The 18,050-nt window shown below is 43.5% G+C and overlaps 1 protein-coding gene across 3 annotated transcripts in view; it reads right to left on the bottom strand.

The window, feature by feature from the left end:
* TNPO3 (transportin 3) overlaps positions 1 to 18,050 on the bottom strand; it is a 991,461-nt gene that overhangs the window by 592,356 nt on the left and 381,055 nt on the right. The window lies entirely within an intron of this gene.

Here is an 18,050-nt window from a genome sequence, read left to right as displayed (position 1 = left end):
TAACTCTGTAAAACTGTGAGGCGGGCAATGGTATTGTCTAGTGGGTAGGGATTCAAGTAGGGGTCAACCGGATAATTCCAAGGGTCATTCCTTTTCCCAGGTGTGACATGATTATAACAGAGGTTTTGGTGGTCACAGGGATTGCACTTGTTGGAATCTGGGTGTTTAGTGTGTAAATGGCTATAGTGGTTGAGGAGGTGGAGCTATGCGAGGTAGAGGTGTTGCCCTCTGGTAAGCCTAGAGGTAGGAGATTGTGGTAGTAGTGGGCAGGTAGACTTGTTCCCATTCTTCTTCGAATAGGATAGGCCTCAAGCGCATCAGAGATTTACTCCTCAAAGATGAGTTTCCTCCACTTTGGGACGTGAGGCTGATCCTCCTGGAGGTGTCTGACCAAGCTCTCCCCCATGGAGGAATAGATCGGATCATCTGCCTGACATCACACACCTCGAGGAGCTCCATTGTGACTGGAGCATTATTTTAGAGACCTCATAATTGGGGCTTCTTTCAGAGCAAATATTGAGTGAAGCTGGGAGTCACCGCTTAAAAGGATTTCAGCTATAAACCTGGCTTTGCAAAGGCCTTGGTTAGGCAGTGTGGAGGAGTGGTACTCCTCTGCAGTCTAAGTGGCAGGCTTGCTCACGGCCAAAAAGGTCCCAAAAGACGGAGGCATGTCAGCTCCTAGTTCCGTTACTGAGGGCTCAAGGCTTGATGCCAGACTACCATGGGAGTTGTGCTCAGACTCAACCTGAGAGCACCTCTTGGAGTTGGAGTTCAAACTGAACGATCCTCAAGTGTGTGAGGTGGATCAGAGGCCCTCAGGGTAATCTTTGCATTAAGTGAACTCCAGTTCTTCTTTCCCACAGGCATTAGAGGACAGCACCGCCAGGATCTGCGCTATTTGAATCTGCTGCACACAGAAGGCCCAGGCTATTCTCCTTGAAAGTCAAGGATATTCAAGACAGTTATTCCCTACATCACAGTTACCTCACATGAAGTCTGGTTGCAGCCACTTGATTTCCATGGTCGCTGTCTGGCAAAGTTTCCCCCTCCAGGTAATTAAAAATCATATGTCTACTTAGTATCACCACAGGAAGAGAAAGGTCTGCAGTTTCGTAATACTTAACTGTGTCACCCCATCACACAAGGCCCTGGATATTTTAACAGCAGCAAAAGAGGGTACTAGCTCTGGGTGCATAGGGTGGTGGAAAAGAGATAAGCAAACACATTTAGAGAATATTTGTAAAGTGTAAATGTTTACATGTGCAGATCAACTAAACATGTTTAATGGCAAAGGTAGCCAGGGTCATCAGGAATTAAGTATGTGATGGTGGATCAGCTATGTTTTCAAGACTGAATGTTTTTCTGGAGTCACATGCTGTGCATTATTCCATCATTTAATGGTTGGATCTGGCACTCTCCTCTTGTAGCTGTACTTTTTCTCTTTCTTTTTTGTGCTTTATGGAAAGTGCTATATAAATATCCCTAAAGGAATCTAAAATCACTTGAGATTAATTCTGGGTGTGCTTTTAATTAGGATTGAGTAACTGATTTAGTGCACTTCTGCACTGTGCAGCCCTAAGTTCTGATATAGCTGCCTTTGAATTAAGTGACATCTCAAGCTCATCTGACATGAACTAAATGCTATTTGAAGAGCAAGTGTTCTAATTTCTGGCTGCATCGGCTGAGGAAATTCTACAGCCCACAGGTTTTGAGGGCCACAAAACACTAGTGTAATGATAAGAAAACAAGTTACTTACCTGTAACTACAGTTATCCAGTATTTGTACCTTTCATAAATTCACATGCTTGTATCATCCCCGTCGACGAAGTAGGAGTCCCAAGGTACATAAAATAGCAATAATTAACAAATAAATTTTTTTGCCATAGGCTATAATGGAAATACCAGCCACTCATATAGCCTATCCAGGTCCTTTTGTGAAAAGGACCAAAACGTGTCTGCTGGCCAATCAGGCACCAGCACCCTCTAGAACATTCTTCAGAGCTCCTTTCCTCAGATTTTCCAGCACGAGAGTGAAAAGATTATAACCTGAGAAGAAATGTGAGCGTCTAAGGGGAGGAGGGTGGGTTGCATGTGAATTTATGAAAGATACCAATACTGGATAACTGCAGTTACAGGTAAGTAACTTGTTTTCTTATCCAGTATTGGATCTTTCATAAATTCACATGCTTGAATCTGAATAGCCAGCAGTACTGTTGATAAACATTATACTCGCAGTGGATGGAGGGTGCGAGCATGGAAATCCTTTACAACCTTTATGAAATAGTTAGCTCATAAATCCTGTATTATGAAGTTCAAACAAATATACATAAGTCTATGTACATATACACTTATATACTGAACATCCATATGTAGATATAGATATAGATATATATATATATATATATATATATATATATATATATATATATATATATATTGAAAATGTCACTTACCCAGTGTACATCTGTTCGTGGCATGAGAGGCTGCAGATTCACATGCTTTGCACATCCCGCCATCTAGTGTTGGGCTCGGAGTGTTACAAGTTGTTTTTCTTCGAAGAAGTCTTTTCGAGTCACGAGATCGAGGGACTCCTCCCCTTTCGGCTCCATTGCGCATGGGCGTCGACTCCATCTTAGATTGTTTTCCCCGCAGAGGGTGAGGTAGGAGTTGTGTATTATAGTAATAGTGCCCATGCAATGGAGTAAATATGTATGTACATAATGTGGTTTTAAAGTGATATATTTACAAACTTACAAATGTTCAAGACCAACTTAAAAACGGCTACAGGCTCCCGGGGAGGCGGGAGGGCGCATGTGAATCTGCAGCGTCTCATGCCACGAACAGATGTACACTGGGTAAGTGACATTTTCCATTCGATGGCATGTGTAGCTGCAGATACACATGCTGTGCATAGACTAGTAAGCAGTTATCTCCCCAAAAAGCGGTGGTTCAGCCTGTAGGAGTTGAAGTTGTTTGAAATAAAGTTTGTATTACTGCTTGTCCTACTGTGGCTTGCTGTGTTGTTAACACATCCACGCAGTAATGCTTGGTAAATGTATGAGCCGTAGACCATGTGGCTGCCTTACATATTTCAGTCATAGGTATGTTTCCTAGAAAGGCCAAGGTAGCACCTTTCTTTCTAGTTGAGTGTGCCTTTGGTGTTATAGGTAGTTCACTTTTTGCTTTGATATAACAGGTTTGAATGCATTTACATCTGGCAATGCCTTGTTTGGATATTGGATTCCCTGTATGAGGTTTTTGGAAAGCAATGAACAACTGTTTTGTTTTGCGAATTTGTTTTGTTCTATCAATGTAGTACATTAATGCCCTTTTGATGTCTAATGTATGCAATGCTCTCTCAGCTACAGAATCTGGTTGTGGAAAGAACACTGGTAGTTCCACTGTTTGATTTAAGTGGAACGGTGATATGACTTTCGGTAAGAACTTAGGATTTGTGCGCAGAACTACTTTATGTTTGTGTATCTGAATAAAGGGTTCTTGTATGGTAAATGCTTGTATTTCACTTACTCTTCTCAGAGATGTGACGGCAATTAGAAATGCTACTTTCCATGTTAAATATTGTATCTCACATGAGTGCATGGGTTCAAAAGGTGGACCCGTGAGTCGTGTTAAGACTATGTTGAGGTTCCACAAAGGAACTGGTGGTGTTCTTGGTGGGATAATTCTTTTCAGGCCCTCGATAAATGCCTTTTTGACTGGGATCCTGAATAATGAAGCTGTGTGTGTAATTTGCAAATATGCTGAAATTGCGGTGAGATGTATTTTAATGGATGAAAAAGCTAACTTTGACTTTTGTAAGTGTAGTAGGTAGCCTACGATGGCCTTAGCAGTTGCGTGTAATGGTTGGATTTGATTATCATGACAATAATAAACAAATCTTTTCCACTTATTTGCATAGCAATGTCTTGTGGTTGCTTTTCTAGCTTGTTTGATGACCTCCATACATTCCTGTGTAAGGTCTAGATGTCAGAATTCTAAGACTTCAGGAGCCAAATTGCTAGATTCAGTGATGCTGGATTTGGGTGTCTGATCTGTTGTTTGTGTTGAGTTAACAGATCTGGTCTGTTTGGCAGCTTGATATGAGGCACTACTGAGAGGTCTAGTAGTGTTGTGTACCAAGGTTGTCGTGCCCAAGTTGGTGCTATTAGTATGAGTTTGTTTTGACTCAATTTGTTGACTAGATATGGAAGGAGTGGGAGAGGGGGAAAAGCGTATGCAAATATCCCTGACCAACTCATCCATAACGCATTGCCCTGAGACTGATTCTGTGGGTACCTGGATGCAAAGTTTTGGCATTTTGCATTTTCCTTTGTTGCAAATAGGTCTATTTGCGGTGTTCCCCACCTTTGGAAGTAAGTCTTTAGTATTTGTGGGTGAATTTCCCATTCGTGGATCTGTTGGTGATCCCGAGAGAGATTGTCTGCTAACTGGTTCTGAATTCCAGGTATGAACTGCGCTATTAGGCGAATGCGATTGTGAATCGCCCAATGCCATAGTTTCTGTGTCAAGAAACACAACTGTGTCGAGTGTGTCCCTCGTTTATTCAGATAATACATTGTTGTCATGTTGTCTGTTTTGACAAGAATGTGTTTGTGGGTTATTATAGGTTGAAATGCTTTCAGTGCTAGAAATACTGCTAGTAGTTCCAAGTGATTTATGTGAAGCTTTCTCTGCTGATTGTCCCATTGTCCTTGGATGCTGTGTTGGTTGAGGTGTGCTCCCCGCCCTATCATGGAAGCATCCGTTGTGTTTACGTACTGAGGCACTGGGTCTTGAAAAGGCCGCCCCATGTTTAAATTAATATTGTTCCACCATTGAAGCGAGGTGTATGTTTGGCGGTCTATCAACACTAGATCTTGAAGTTGACCCTGTGCTTGTGACCATTGTGATGCTAGGCACTGTTGTAAGTACGCATGTGTAATCTTGCGTTTGGGACAATGGCTATGCATGATGACATCATGCTTAGTAGTTTCATCACTAATTTTACCTGTACCTTTTGTTTTGGGTGCATGGCTTGTATTACGCTGTGAAATGCATGTACCCTTTGTGGACTTGGAGTGGCAATCCCTTTGGTTGTGTTGATTGTTGCTCCTAAGTATTGTTGTATTTGACACGGCTGTAGGTGTGACTTGTTGTAGTTGCGTGAGAAACCTAGCTTGTGAAGGGTTTCTATGACGTACCTTGTATGTTGTGAACACCATTCTTGCGTATTGGTCTTGATTAACCAATCATCTAGGTACGGGAACACATGTATTTGCTGCCTTCTGATATGAGCAGCGACTACTGCCAGGCATTTTGTGAAAACTCTTGGCGCTGTTGTTATCCCGAATGGCAACACTTTGAACTGGTAATGTACCCCTTGGAATACAAACCTTAAGTACTTTCTGTGTGAAGGATGAATAGGTATATGGAAATATGCATCCTTTAGGTCTAGTGTTGTCATGTAGTCTGGTTGTTTGAGCAATGGGATCACGTCTTGCAGTGTCACCATGTGAAAGTGATCTGATTTGATGTAGATGTTTAATGTTCTGAGATCTAAAATAGGTCTTAGAGTTTTGTCTTTTTGGGGTATGAGAAAGTACAGGGAGTAGACTCCTGTTCCTCTCTGATGAATTGGTACTATTTCTATTGCATCTTTTTGCAACAACGCTTGGACCTCCAGTTGTAAAAGATCCATGTGTTGTTTGGACATGTTGTGTGTTTTCTGTGGGACATTTGGAGGGAATTGTAGAAATTCTATGCAATAACCATGCTGGATAATGGCTAGGACCCACAAGTCTGTTGTTATTTCTTCCCAGTGTTTGTAGAACTTGGTTAGTCTCCCCCCCCCCCACTGGTGTTTTGTGTTGGGGATTTGTGACGTTGAAGTCACTGTTTATTCTGTGGAGTTTTGGGACTCTGGAATTTCCCTCTATTCTTTGGGATCTGTCCCCCTCTGTATTGTCCCCGAAAACTTCCCCGCTGATATTGGCTCTGATAAGTGGGCCTTGTTTGTGAGGTTGAGGGCTCTGTGCTCTGTCCCCGAAACCCCCCTCGAAACTGTGTTTTTTGAAAAGTGCCTCTGCTCTGTGGGGAGTAGAGTGCGCCCATGGCTTTGGCCGTATCTGTGTCTTTTTTTTTTAGTTTTTCGATAGCAGTGTCCACCTCTGGCCCAAACAACTGCTGTCCGTTAAATGGCATATTCAGCACCGCTTGTTGTATTTCCGGCTTGAATCCTGATGTACGCAGCCATGCATGTCTCCTTATGGTCACTGCTGTATTTACAGTCCTAGATGCTGTGTCCGCTGCATCCATTGCTGACTGTATCTGATTATTCGAGATACTCGGTCCTTCCTCCACCACTTGTTGTGCTCTCTTTTGGAACTCTTTTGGCAAGTGTTCTATGAAATGTTGCATTTCGTCCAAACGAGCCCGATCATATCTAGCCAACAATGCCTGTGAGTTGGCAATGCGCCATTGGTTGGCTGCTTGAGCCGCCACCCTTTTCTGCGCAGCGTCGAACTTGCGACTCTCCTTGTCTGGAGGTGGTGCGTCCCCTGAGGTGTGCGAGTTCGCCCTCTTGCGAGCTACTCCTACTACCACTGAGTCTGGTGTTGATTGCTGCGTGATGTACACAGGGTCTGTTGGTGGCGGCTTGTATTTTTTCTCCACCCTTGGAGTAATGGACCTGCCCTTTACAGGCTCCTGAAACACTTGTTTGGAATGTTTCAGCATTCCCGGTAGCATGGGGAGACTCTGGTACTGGCTATGTGTGGACGACAGTGTGTTAAATAGAAAGTCATCTTCTATAGGTTCTGCGTGCAGGGTGACATTATGAAACGCAGCTGCTCTTGACACCACTTGTGTGTAGGCAGTACTGTCCTCAGGTGGTGACGGTCTTGCTGGATAACAGTCAGGGCTGTTATCTGATACAGGCACATCATAAAGATCCCATGCATCGGGATCATCTTGACTCATTCCTGTATGAGTTGGAGACTGCATCATTGGTGGAGTGGCTACCGGTGATGGTTGTGGTGAGCATTGTGGAGATGGTGGCGGAGTTACTTGTCTTGCCACCTTTGCTTGTGGCTGCTTGTCTCTCTCTTGGAAGGCAAGTTTTCTTTTAATTCGAATTGGAGGGAGAGTACTGATTTTCCCTGTGTCTTTTTGAATGTGGAGCCTCCTTTGAGTGTAATGTGGCTCCCCTGCCTCTAGTTCCTGTCCAAATCTGTGTCCTTGCATCTGTGAGGACAGGCCCTGTTCCTCGGTGTAGGAACTCTATTTCGGCTCCGAGGCCGAATGTTTTGGTATGGAAACATTATCGGCAGTCTTTTTCGGCTCCGAAGACACACTTTTCGGCGTACTGCCCTCTCGGTGCCGTCTCATTTCGGTGCCGCTTTCTCGGTGTCGAGATTGCTCTGACCCTGTGTCTCGGGGTCGAGTCTGTTCTGTGCCGGTATCTCGACCGGAGTCGGATGACTTCGACACAGACATGCCCTTTTTCGGTGCCGATGTTCGGTCACCTATTTTCCGAGTTAAGCCATGGCCTGCTGGCGGTGGCGTCCCCTGGGCTTTAGTGTTTTTCCCGTGAGTTTAGTGTGACGTCTTACTCACGGTTTTCGGCGTCTGTTCGGGTTCGACCTTGTCCGAGTCCAAATCCGCGATGGAGAAGGTTTCTTCTTCTTCTTCCAGGTGTTGTCCTGCCGGTGCCATTTGTAGTCTTCTTGCTCTTCAGTCTCTTAACTTCTTCCTCAACCGAAACGCTCGGCAGGCCTCACAGGTATCCTCTTTGTGTTCTGGAGACAAACACAAATTACAGACCAGATGCTGATCTGTATAAGGATACTTGTTTTGACATTCGGGGCAGATGCGGAATGGGGTCCGTTCCATTAGCCTTGAAGACGCACGCGATCGGGCCGACCAGGCCCCGCCGGGGACTAGAAAACCCCGAAGGGTCACCGGAGCTCTTCAAAATTCGGTGACGATCTGTTGTAACTAACCCGATACCAAACGCAAACAATACCGTCGAATTTTCCGAGATTTAACTAACTTTCCGAACCGAAACACGGAGTGAAAAGGAACATGTCCGAACCCGATGGCGGAAAGAAAACAATCTAAGATGGAGTCGACGCCCATGCGCAATGGAGCCGAAAGGGGAGGAGTCCCTCAATCTCGTGACTCGAAAAGACTTCTTCGAAGAAAAACAACTTGTAACACTCCGAGCCCAATACTAGATGGCGGGATGTGCAAAGCATGTGTATCTGCAGCTACACATGCCATCGAACATATATATATATATATATATATATATATATATATATATATATATATATACACACACACACACACACACACACACCCCTACATACATATATATATATGACGACATACATAGATATATAGAAGCATGTCAAAGTATACTGCATAGCAATTATGGACTATTTGCGTATCAAACTGTTTCTACACAACCAAGGAAAGGTCTCACCTTAATGAAAGAGATGACGTAGAACAGCTTGTCCAACTAGAGAGTCAGTTCTCTGCGAGGACTCCAAATAGTGCTGCGGAAAAGGAATGCGTAAGTCTTCCATGTTGCAGCTTGACATATCTTCTCCAGGGCAATACCCAGAAACAAAGCAGCCGATGTGGAGACTGCTCTCGTTGAGTGGGCTCTTGGGCGCCTAGTCAACGGTTTTCCTGCTTTGGTGTGACAGAACTAAATTGTAGAGGAAATCCACCGGGCTATAGTGGCCTTGGTGACCCCTGTTCCTTGTCGACCAAGAGAATACGATACCAAGAGGTGATCTGATTTCCTGATTTGTTTGGTACTTTGAAGGTAAAATTTGAGGCATTGTTTGATGTCCAAAGAATGGAGAGTTTTTTCTGCGATTGTAGTTGGATTTGGAAAAAAAAAAGGTTCGTAGTATCACGGGCTCATTGAGATGAGATGAAGATGGTACCTTGGGAATGTATCTGGGGTTGGTCCTGAGCATAACGAAGTCATCAGAAAAAAACAGAAAAGGTTCTTTAGTCATAAAAGCCTGTATACCACGGACTCTCCTGGTGGAAGTGAGAGCAAGCAGGTTTGCCACTTTCCATGTGATGTACTTGAGTTCCGCCCTGTGAATAGGTTCGAAAGGAGCTTTCATGAGCTGGGACAGGACTATATTGAGATGCCACTCTGGCGGAGGTAGCCGTACCAGAGGGAATGTGAGGAAAAGGCATTTCTTGAACTGCTTAATGATTCTGGATGAGCCGCTTGAGGGCATCTCAGCAGATCGCCTATAGGAGGCTATAGCTGCTAGGTGAATCTTGATTGATGCATGGCAAAGACCAGCCTTAGAGAGTCTGAGCAGATCCGAAATAATTTGTTCAGGCTTAATTTGTAATGGGTGGAAATTGTTCTGAGAGCACCAAACACAACATCTTTTCCACTTGAGTTTGTACGTCTTATTTGTGCTCTCTGCTCGTGCCCTAGATAAAATCAGTCTGCATTACTGATCGATGTTCATACCCTGAAACTCTCTTAACTCAGGAGCCAAGCATGCAATTGAAGAGAAGTTGGATCGAGATGAAGAATTAGGCCCCGATTCTTCGTGAGAAGGTCGTGGTTCCAAGGAAGGCGGACTGGATTGGCCATGGACCGGAGTAGGAGCTCCATGTACCAGTACTGTCTGGGCCATCTGGGGGCTATGAGAATGATCTTGCAGCATTTGGACTTCATTTTCCTGAGGAGCCAGAAGTACAGGATTTTGCCTGTAACAATGTCAGGAGTCAACCCTCACGGTCTCTGAGGGTTTTTGTGGAGAAAGTACGACATATCTTACAGTCCTTCACCTGGTGATGTGGGTAGAGGCAATACAAGCAGTCTTTATGTGGATCATCCACATGGAGCCTTTTCTTTCCACAGGTCTTGCAAGGGCGGAAAAGGCCTTTTCTAGAAGAATCCGAAATTTTTTGAGTTCTCAGAGAGAAAAAAGCTTCTGAAGAACTAGAAAACTGAGCAGAGCTCAGGGAGACTCCCTTCACACGACATGCGGTAGGAAATCTGAGGGAAGGAGCTTCTCTGGAGAATGTTCTAGAGGGTGCTGGTGCCTGATTGGCCAGCAAGCAAGTTTGGGTCCTTTTCACAAAAGGACCTGGATAGGCTATATGAGTGGCTGGTATTTCCATTATAGCCTATAGCAAAAAAAAAAATGTGTTAATTATTGCTATTTTATGTACCGTGGGACTCCCACTTCGACGACAGGGGTGATTCAAGCATGTGAATTTATGAAAGATCCAATACTGGATAAAGGCTGACTTTTTCCCATAAGTAAGTGGTGGCTTAGTCATGCAACTACTCAAAGCCAGCATAAGCAGAAAAAAGTTGAATTCTGTCCACAACAGTGCGGCAATTAAGTGCATACTTAGAACATGCGAGTGTTTCTCTTCATGCCCAGTACCAAACTGCAACTGGCAGGAAACCCATAAGCTTTTGAGTAGACCACCATACTAGGGTTTGGAGTAGTCTATCCATGATGGGACTTCTGTGTTGATCACAGTCTCAATCTCTCCCAGTATTGTAGCATCTGAGTTCTGACCAGTGAACATTGGGTAAGTGCATTGCTGTAATCCTTTAAAGTTTATTTCTAAACTTTCAGGTCCCCCCATTTTCAACACCTTATCTTGTGCCCATTTTGGAAATAAAAAAGTTTCCTTGATACCTATTTTTCACTCTTTATATTTCACCAAATGAATAGCTGTATACCCGGTATACAATGAAAACCCATATCAAGTTGCAGCTCAGTCACTGGCTCTGGGTACCTAGGGTTCTTGATGAACCTACAAGCCCTATATATCCCCGCAACCAGAAAAGTCCAGCAGTTGTAACGGTATATTGATTTTGGAAATTGAGTAAAACATGGGAAAAAATTGCTGTTTTTTTCAGCTCAATTTCAATATATTTTTATTTTAGCTGTTACTTTCTGTAGGAAAACCTTTATAGGATCTATATAAATGGGCCCTGGCTGAATTTAGAATTTTGTATACTTTTCAGAAATGTTTAGCTGTCCGGGATACAGCATTGGTTTCACACCCATTTCTGTCACTAACTGGAAGGAGGCGAAAGCACAAAAAAATTGTAAAAATGGGGTATGTTCCAGTAAAAAGCCAAAATTGTGTTGAAAAATGTGGTTTCTGATTCTCTTCTGCCTGTTCCTGAAAGCTGTGAAGATGGCGATTTTAGCACCACAAACCCTTTGTTGATGCCATTTTCAGGGGAAAAACACATGCTTTCTTCTGCAGCCCTTTTTCCCCCATTTTTCGGGGAAAAAAAAATAAAAAAATTTCACTGTATTTTGGCTAATTTCTTAGTCTCCTCCAGGGGAACCCACAAACTCTGGGTACCTTCAGAATCCCTAGGATGTTGGGAAAAAAAAGGACTCCAATTTGGCTTAGATAGCTTATGTGGACAAAATGTTATGAAGGCCTAAGTGCGAACTACCCCAAATAGCCAAAAAAGGGATCAGCAGTGGGGTGGAAATGCCCAGCAGCTTAGTGGTTAATGCAATCCCAGCTGTGTAGACATAGATTAGGCTGTTTTGTGAATGTAGAAGTGGTTCTGGCCATGGCCTCTCGATATGGAGTTGAAACATGAACTGTGACAACTGTTCTATCAGAGCAGGAGTCCTGTGCTCTCCCCAGGCGTTCTTAAACAGTCCGCTCACCATACAGTTAGTAGCTGATAAATATGAGCTGGGGGCATCTATCTTAAAAGTCTGTGTTTATACAATACTACTTTTCTTCTCAAATTATTATACCCATTATTATAGTCCTTGCACATATATTCCCTTACTATGTATTTACAAATCTATTTATTACTGTAGTCCTACTGTACTAGAGAAAAATAAATAAAAATAAACTAAATTAAACCTATGAATAAAATTCAAATTCGAAATTAAAACAAATAAATTAGAAACAAATAAAAATAAAAATAAATTATCAAAATAAAATAATACATAAAAATATATAATTTTACTCTTGTACGCTTTACTCTGTCTCCCAATCACCCTAGGTCTCTATCAATCTATCCTCCACCCACACTCTGACTCATCCCAAACGCATTTTACTACTTTCACCTCCAAAATAACCCTGCATATGCTCTTCCCTCCTCTACCGAATCTAACTCATCCAAACCTCAGTTAACTACCATTATCTCCCAAACAACCCTACTAAATTCTCCCTCATTCATCCCACCTTTGAAGTCGAACCAACAGCCATCCATGAAGTACTTCTGAAACTTTCTCGGCCACAGGTGACTCCAGTGGTTTCTGATAAGTTTAAATATAAGAAGGATCTCACATAACATTTGTCCCAAAATGTTGTATCCTGCCAGTATAGCAGACACGCCAGCTTTTTTCCTGACATATCTAAAGTTAAATAAATATGAGAGTGCTGGAATAGCCTTTAAGTGTGTTAAGATTCTGCTCCTATTTTGTATGATTTGCACAAGTTGTGAAATATTGAGTAATGTATACAGAAATCACTGCTTAAATCCTGCTCTCAGCATTTCTCGCTGGGTTAACTTTCTTCTGTTACTTAATTTCACTTTATTATCCAGACTGGTAAGTGCAAGCATCAAGCTTCTTAGCCTACCGTTGGTATCTAGGTCTACAGGTTGGTGTCTAGTTAACCTGTCACAGCTATTAAGTTCTTTATTAAGCAAGGGCTTCCCAAAAGACAACAGTCCGGCAGAGTAAATGGAAACATGATGGCATAGACAGTAAAGCCAACTCCTCACAGAGCTTTACAAGTGTACTCACAAGTTTTATAATTATTACTAGGCCCCAAAGAAGAGGTTCTAATGTTAGCATATCACATTAAGCAGTTCTTATTTTAAGTTCACTCTTATCTTTCAGATGTATCTGTAGAAAATCTCCTTTCCGAGTTATTTTATTTGCCTTACAGTTATACACTACTGCCTTAACTGCATATTTAAAAGAAAGTCTCTCTACAGGTGCAAACTGAACTTGTTTTTTTGTATAATGTTTGTAGGTCTCCAATCTCATGATTAATCTTCTGGCATGTCAGTCTTTGTTATTTCTCCCTCCGACTTGTATGCCTCCTTGTAGTCTATATGAATTTCTTGTGCCCGTGTCCAGTCCATTTAAATCTGGTGAAATGGTTCTGGAGCAGTCTGCCTCTACCTGAACAGAAGCACTTGTATATACAACAAAGAAGACAGTCAGTGCAGTCTGTCCTGAAGTAGATCTCAAGAAACCACAAACACTAAGATACTACACCAAGCAAAAAGGACAAAAATTAGAATTTATATATTTAGTAAAACAGGTTGCGCATTAGCTAAGGGAGAGACGGGGGCAAGTGTGCAAAGCTTTTAACCTTGAGCCCTTTTCAAGCCCAAACAGGGAAGACACAAAAAAAAAATCACCCTTAACCGAATGCCTTTCACCTGAACGTCCTTAGGGGAGAGACTAAAAGGGGTCTGTAATGGGTGGGACAAACACTGTTCAGCACAAAGTGGTGCAACAGAGGCCACATAATGCAGGGTCAACATGGCCAAAAAAGAAACCTCACCTTAGGGCAGACAATAACCCCAAACTCAAAAATGATGAGTGGTCGCTCACAAGAATAGCCTAATTCAGAGTCAGGAATTAAAGCCATGTTGATAGTCTCTTGCGCTCATGTGCTTGAGTAAACAAGTTTGCAAGCTTGTGTGAGTGCAAGAGTCAGTATCTCAGTGTGTGTGATCAAAAGGGAAAAGTATGTGTGTTGATACATTCAGACTTTAAGCAATATCTGCTTGGGGAATATTTGAACTCTGAGGATTCCATGGGATCAGGAGACAAAGATCTCCCAACAGTCAGCTGCCGCTCCCTGGTCCAAATATACCTCTGGGGACCACAAGGTGAGTGAGAGATGGCCATTATAACTGGAGCTGCTATGTACACTCCCCCTCATTTGCCATGTTGCTCTAACATCTGAGAAGAGCAAAAGTACTGGGGTTCAAGAAGGAGTGCTCCTCACAATGCCGAAGGATCTGTACTAGTACTCGCTTAGCATAAGGGCCTTGGCATGGCTACCAGACTGGAGTTCTTTAACCAAACATGATTAGGCGGCTGCTTTATTGAACGTCCTGTGGTTCAGGTCAAAACAGAGAAAGGGTTCGTATTTGAGATGTATGGAAAGATGCATTAACTGACGCCTGCCAGTTATGCACTAAGATTACAGGATTTGTGAATGCTGGGTGGGGAAGCATGAGCTATTCAAGTGTCAGGTAAAGTGTGCCTGTTGGGCTGGACAGTATGGCAGGTATTCCTGCAGAAAATGACAAATGAACATTTTAACATGCATGGGTCACTGAGGAAGCAGCTGAATGAATAAGTTGGTCAGAGAATGAACAAACGAGTGCAGTGTGTTTGGATGGGGAGCTAATCTAGATAACAGTACTTTGGAAGGAAGCACAGAGTAGCACTTATTTACTAAGTTCCGCTTCTTCACTAGTCCACAAATAACCAAATCCGAAGTCTGGCATGCTAGGACTATAAAGACAGCATTAAGAAGTTTGAAAACCTCTGTGTTAGGGTATTAAGATGTTAAGACCCTGCCATGTACAAAATGTTCTTGCTGTTTTCGCTGACCATGACATGGATTGCTACATTTCTCTTCACATACTAAGTGTTTACTATACATATTTTGTGCTCTCGACACCATTTTAAAATCAACAATTTAAAGAACCATTCTTTTTTATTAGTGCTACTAATCAATAACAAAGACGTTTTGGTGTCCCGCTGTGACCTGAATTAATCTTGTGGGAATGATCGTTGCCAGAACAGCACAGTTGTTTTGAGTGGAAAGACAGGTTGCCAGCGACGTGCAACCATTTGAGTGGTGAGACGAGCCACTGCTTCTCAATTCTGTTTCTTCCTACAACGGATCTGGTACGTAAAAGTAGGCAATATTAAAGTCAAATTTACATCCTACTAGAGTATTACTTGAGGGACATGTGCCACCGGCCTTTAGGAGGTGACTGAAGACATCTTGAAGGGTAAGAACCATTCACAATTTCTTAACAATATTGGTTTGGAACTTCACAGCATGTTTATGTGTTGTGCACTGTGTAAATACTAGTATGAATGTTCGTGAGGAAAAGACAAATTTCCCTTTCTGCAAAAGAAAGCATGTCTTTACCATGAACACACATTGAATCCATAGAATGTCTGACCACAATATCACTGAAATACTTCCTATAAATGCATGCAGAAGATGCACGACAGACGATGTACAATGAGGATAATCTAATTCCATATATTCCTCAGATAATTACTTTGAATATTCGTAGCTAATTATTTTTTCTGCATGGTTTTATTTTTATGTCTGTGTTGTCCTTTGCCCCCGCAGCAAGGCACAGTAGCGTTCCTCCTCACCAGAGGCCCAGGAAAGTAGGCCAGCCTCTCCCTTTACATGCTTGTCCATGTCCTGCACATGTGACTAACAACAAACGACGGAATAGACAAACAGCCTGCACAAAAACTGTGGCAGTAACAGTGAGAGAACGGGGCTTGATTTTCAGTCTGATGAAAAACGGGACTCTATGAGGGCTGTAAGAAAGGGCTGAAATATGCTGACTTTTCCACAAGGTACAGGGAACGTAACACCTCCGCACTTTACCCAACTTTTAAGTGATTTTAATCATGCGAGTGGTACCGAAATTAAAGGGACACATGGTTAACACAGGCGTGTGTAATTTAATAAATTATTTACTTGTCGATAGGACATGTTCCTTCATAAATCTACTTGTCCGGGGAAGAAGCCAAGCCGGCAGCTAAAATGGCCGCACAGCATTAACGCTCGGGGAAGCTGTGGCAGTCTTTATAGGTGTATGCTGCCATCATCCTGTACCCGACAGTGACTTCCACTCCATCCCTGCCGTCCCTTAATCTACCCTGCGCTGGCTGCCTGCCGCGGTCCTGGAGGCCCCGCAAAGACAAGGGTTGTGGGTGAGAATGAGGGTGGGTCGTGGCATGAGCAGCCTGGCGCGGTGCCACTGAGAGGATGCTGCTACTCCGATGCTGTCAGAGACCCCAGTTTCCACACTGCGCTTGGCGGCCTGCTATGGACACCATTGAGTATTCGGCCACTTGCCTCATCTCCATGTTGGACGGCCTGAACATCGCTGGCTGGTGCGGCTTATGCTCCGCATGTGCACAGCTGCCTGGCACGGGCAGCTTCCTGCTGCCCCGGCAGGGCCCGTATCATGCCCTTTGACTAACCTTGGGGGCCCTTCACTGCGCGGGGGGTTTGTCTGGATATGCATCTCGTCGCCAAACACCCCTCCTCCCCCACCCGCATCTCATTTTGCTACTGCTAAATGTTACTCCACCCACACAAATAAAAGAATATCATCTGCGCAGATAAAGCTCTCTATGGAGATGGTGCTCTTGCAAAGGACGAATCAGAAGGTCAAGGGCAATGACATAAAGGGGCATCCCTGGCGAGTTCCCCTTGAGTTGGGGAAAGCTTCGTTTAGTTGGCCATTGATCTGCAGCCAAGCCGTGTGAGAAGCATACAAAGGCATAATAAAATCGCTGAAATTACCTGGCAACCTAACTTGTAATGGGTAGCTTTCAGGAAGGGCCATTCGAGATAATGGAGTTGTTTTTCAGCGTCTAGGAGGGCTTCTGCAGCCGGGAGCATAGGGAAAATGTTATTCTAGACTGAAAATATGGTACGAAGATTTATAGCTGTGGAACTATGTGGCACAAATCATGTCTCCAGTGGGGAAATAATTTGTTCCAGTACTAGAGCCAGGGGCGTCGCCATGTCTTTAGCCATAATTTTGTTGTCATTGCTAAGGTGCGAAGAAGTGCAATATGATGTGCATTGATCAGTTGGTTTACCTGGCTTAAGCAGAAGCGTGATGACCGGTTTGCGGAGTGTGGGCAGGAGAAGACCACACCAGAGGGCCTCAGCATATTAATTTGGGAGACGAGGTATTTATACTGGTTTAAAAGCTTTACAGAATTTACCAGTTGAGCCGTCTAGACCAGGGACCTTAGATCCACCCAGGTCATCTATTGCTTGAGTAATTTCATCATGGGTTTATTGGAGATACCAAAAACTACTGTTGCCCATCAGTTAATCACACCATTGCTATTTCAGAGAGGTAGGAGTTAAGCACATCCGTTTCACCTGTAAGCCGTGTTGCATAAAGGTGTTGATAGTAGGATTGAAATGTTTGGACTATGGTGTGATTATCAGTGACGGCAGAGCCTGTCTCAGTGATGGTACAAGTCATGTAAGAACTCTGGTAGCTGAGACGAAGCAAACACTCGAGGGTACGACCAGGTTTCTCACCCTCACCAAAGCAATGTTCACGGGCGTGTTTGCCAAAATAGGCCAACTCACGATCAGTGAGATCTCGGAACTCATGCCGTAGCTCCTAGTGCCTATGTGAAAGGGGCCCCTTCGGGGTGCTATCATTAGAAGAGTCAGTGGTAAGGAGTACCAGTTCCACCTTGGGAAATCGGCTCAAATGCATCGAAGGACTCCTGCATGCTTGGATATTCAAATACCCCGGATGTAAACTTTGAAGGCCTCCCAGGGTGTTGCATGCTTATTTACTGAGCCGCTGTTTAACTCAGAGTATATATTGATCGAGTCTAATACTTCCGACCTTGATGCAGCGGCTAATGTATTTTAAGGAAAGAGCCATGATCATTTGGGAGAGATAACAGATGAGATAACTAGTGTGATAGGAATTGGAGCATGATCAGAGAATGTAAGGGGAAGGTGGGTAACCTCAGAGCAAAAGCAAGACAGTGCAGGATAAGAACCAATGGTCTATGCGGGACCAGGTATCATGTGCGGCATAGTAGAAGGTGAAGCCCTGGGCGTGAGGATTTAGAGCGCGTCATGAATCATTAAGTCGATGCATGTCCAGGATATCCTGCAATGTGTGGTGCGAGCGGGGTTTAGTGATAATGGGGGCCAGCTGAGTCAATCGGCAACAATCAATAAATCAAATAATTTGTTGAGCGTGCTATTCACCCGGA

The sequence above is a fragment of the Pleurodeles waltl genome, chromosome 4_1, assembly GCF_031143425.1.
Source record: "Pleurodeles waltl isolate 20211129_DDA chromosome 4_1, aPleWal1.hap1.20221129, whole genome shotgun sequence".
NCBI classification, from domain to species: domain Eukaryota; kingdom Metazoa; phylum Chordata; class Amphibia; order Caudata; family Salamandridae; genus Pleurodeles; species Pleurodeles waltl.
This window is presented reverse-complemented; position numbering and strand designations above follow the sequence as displayed.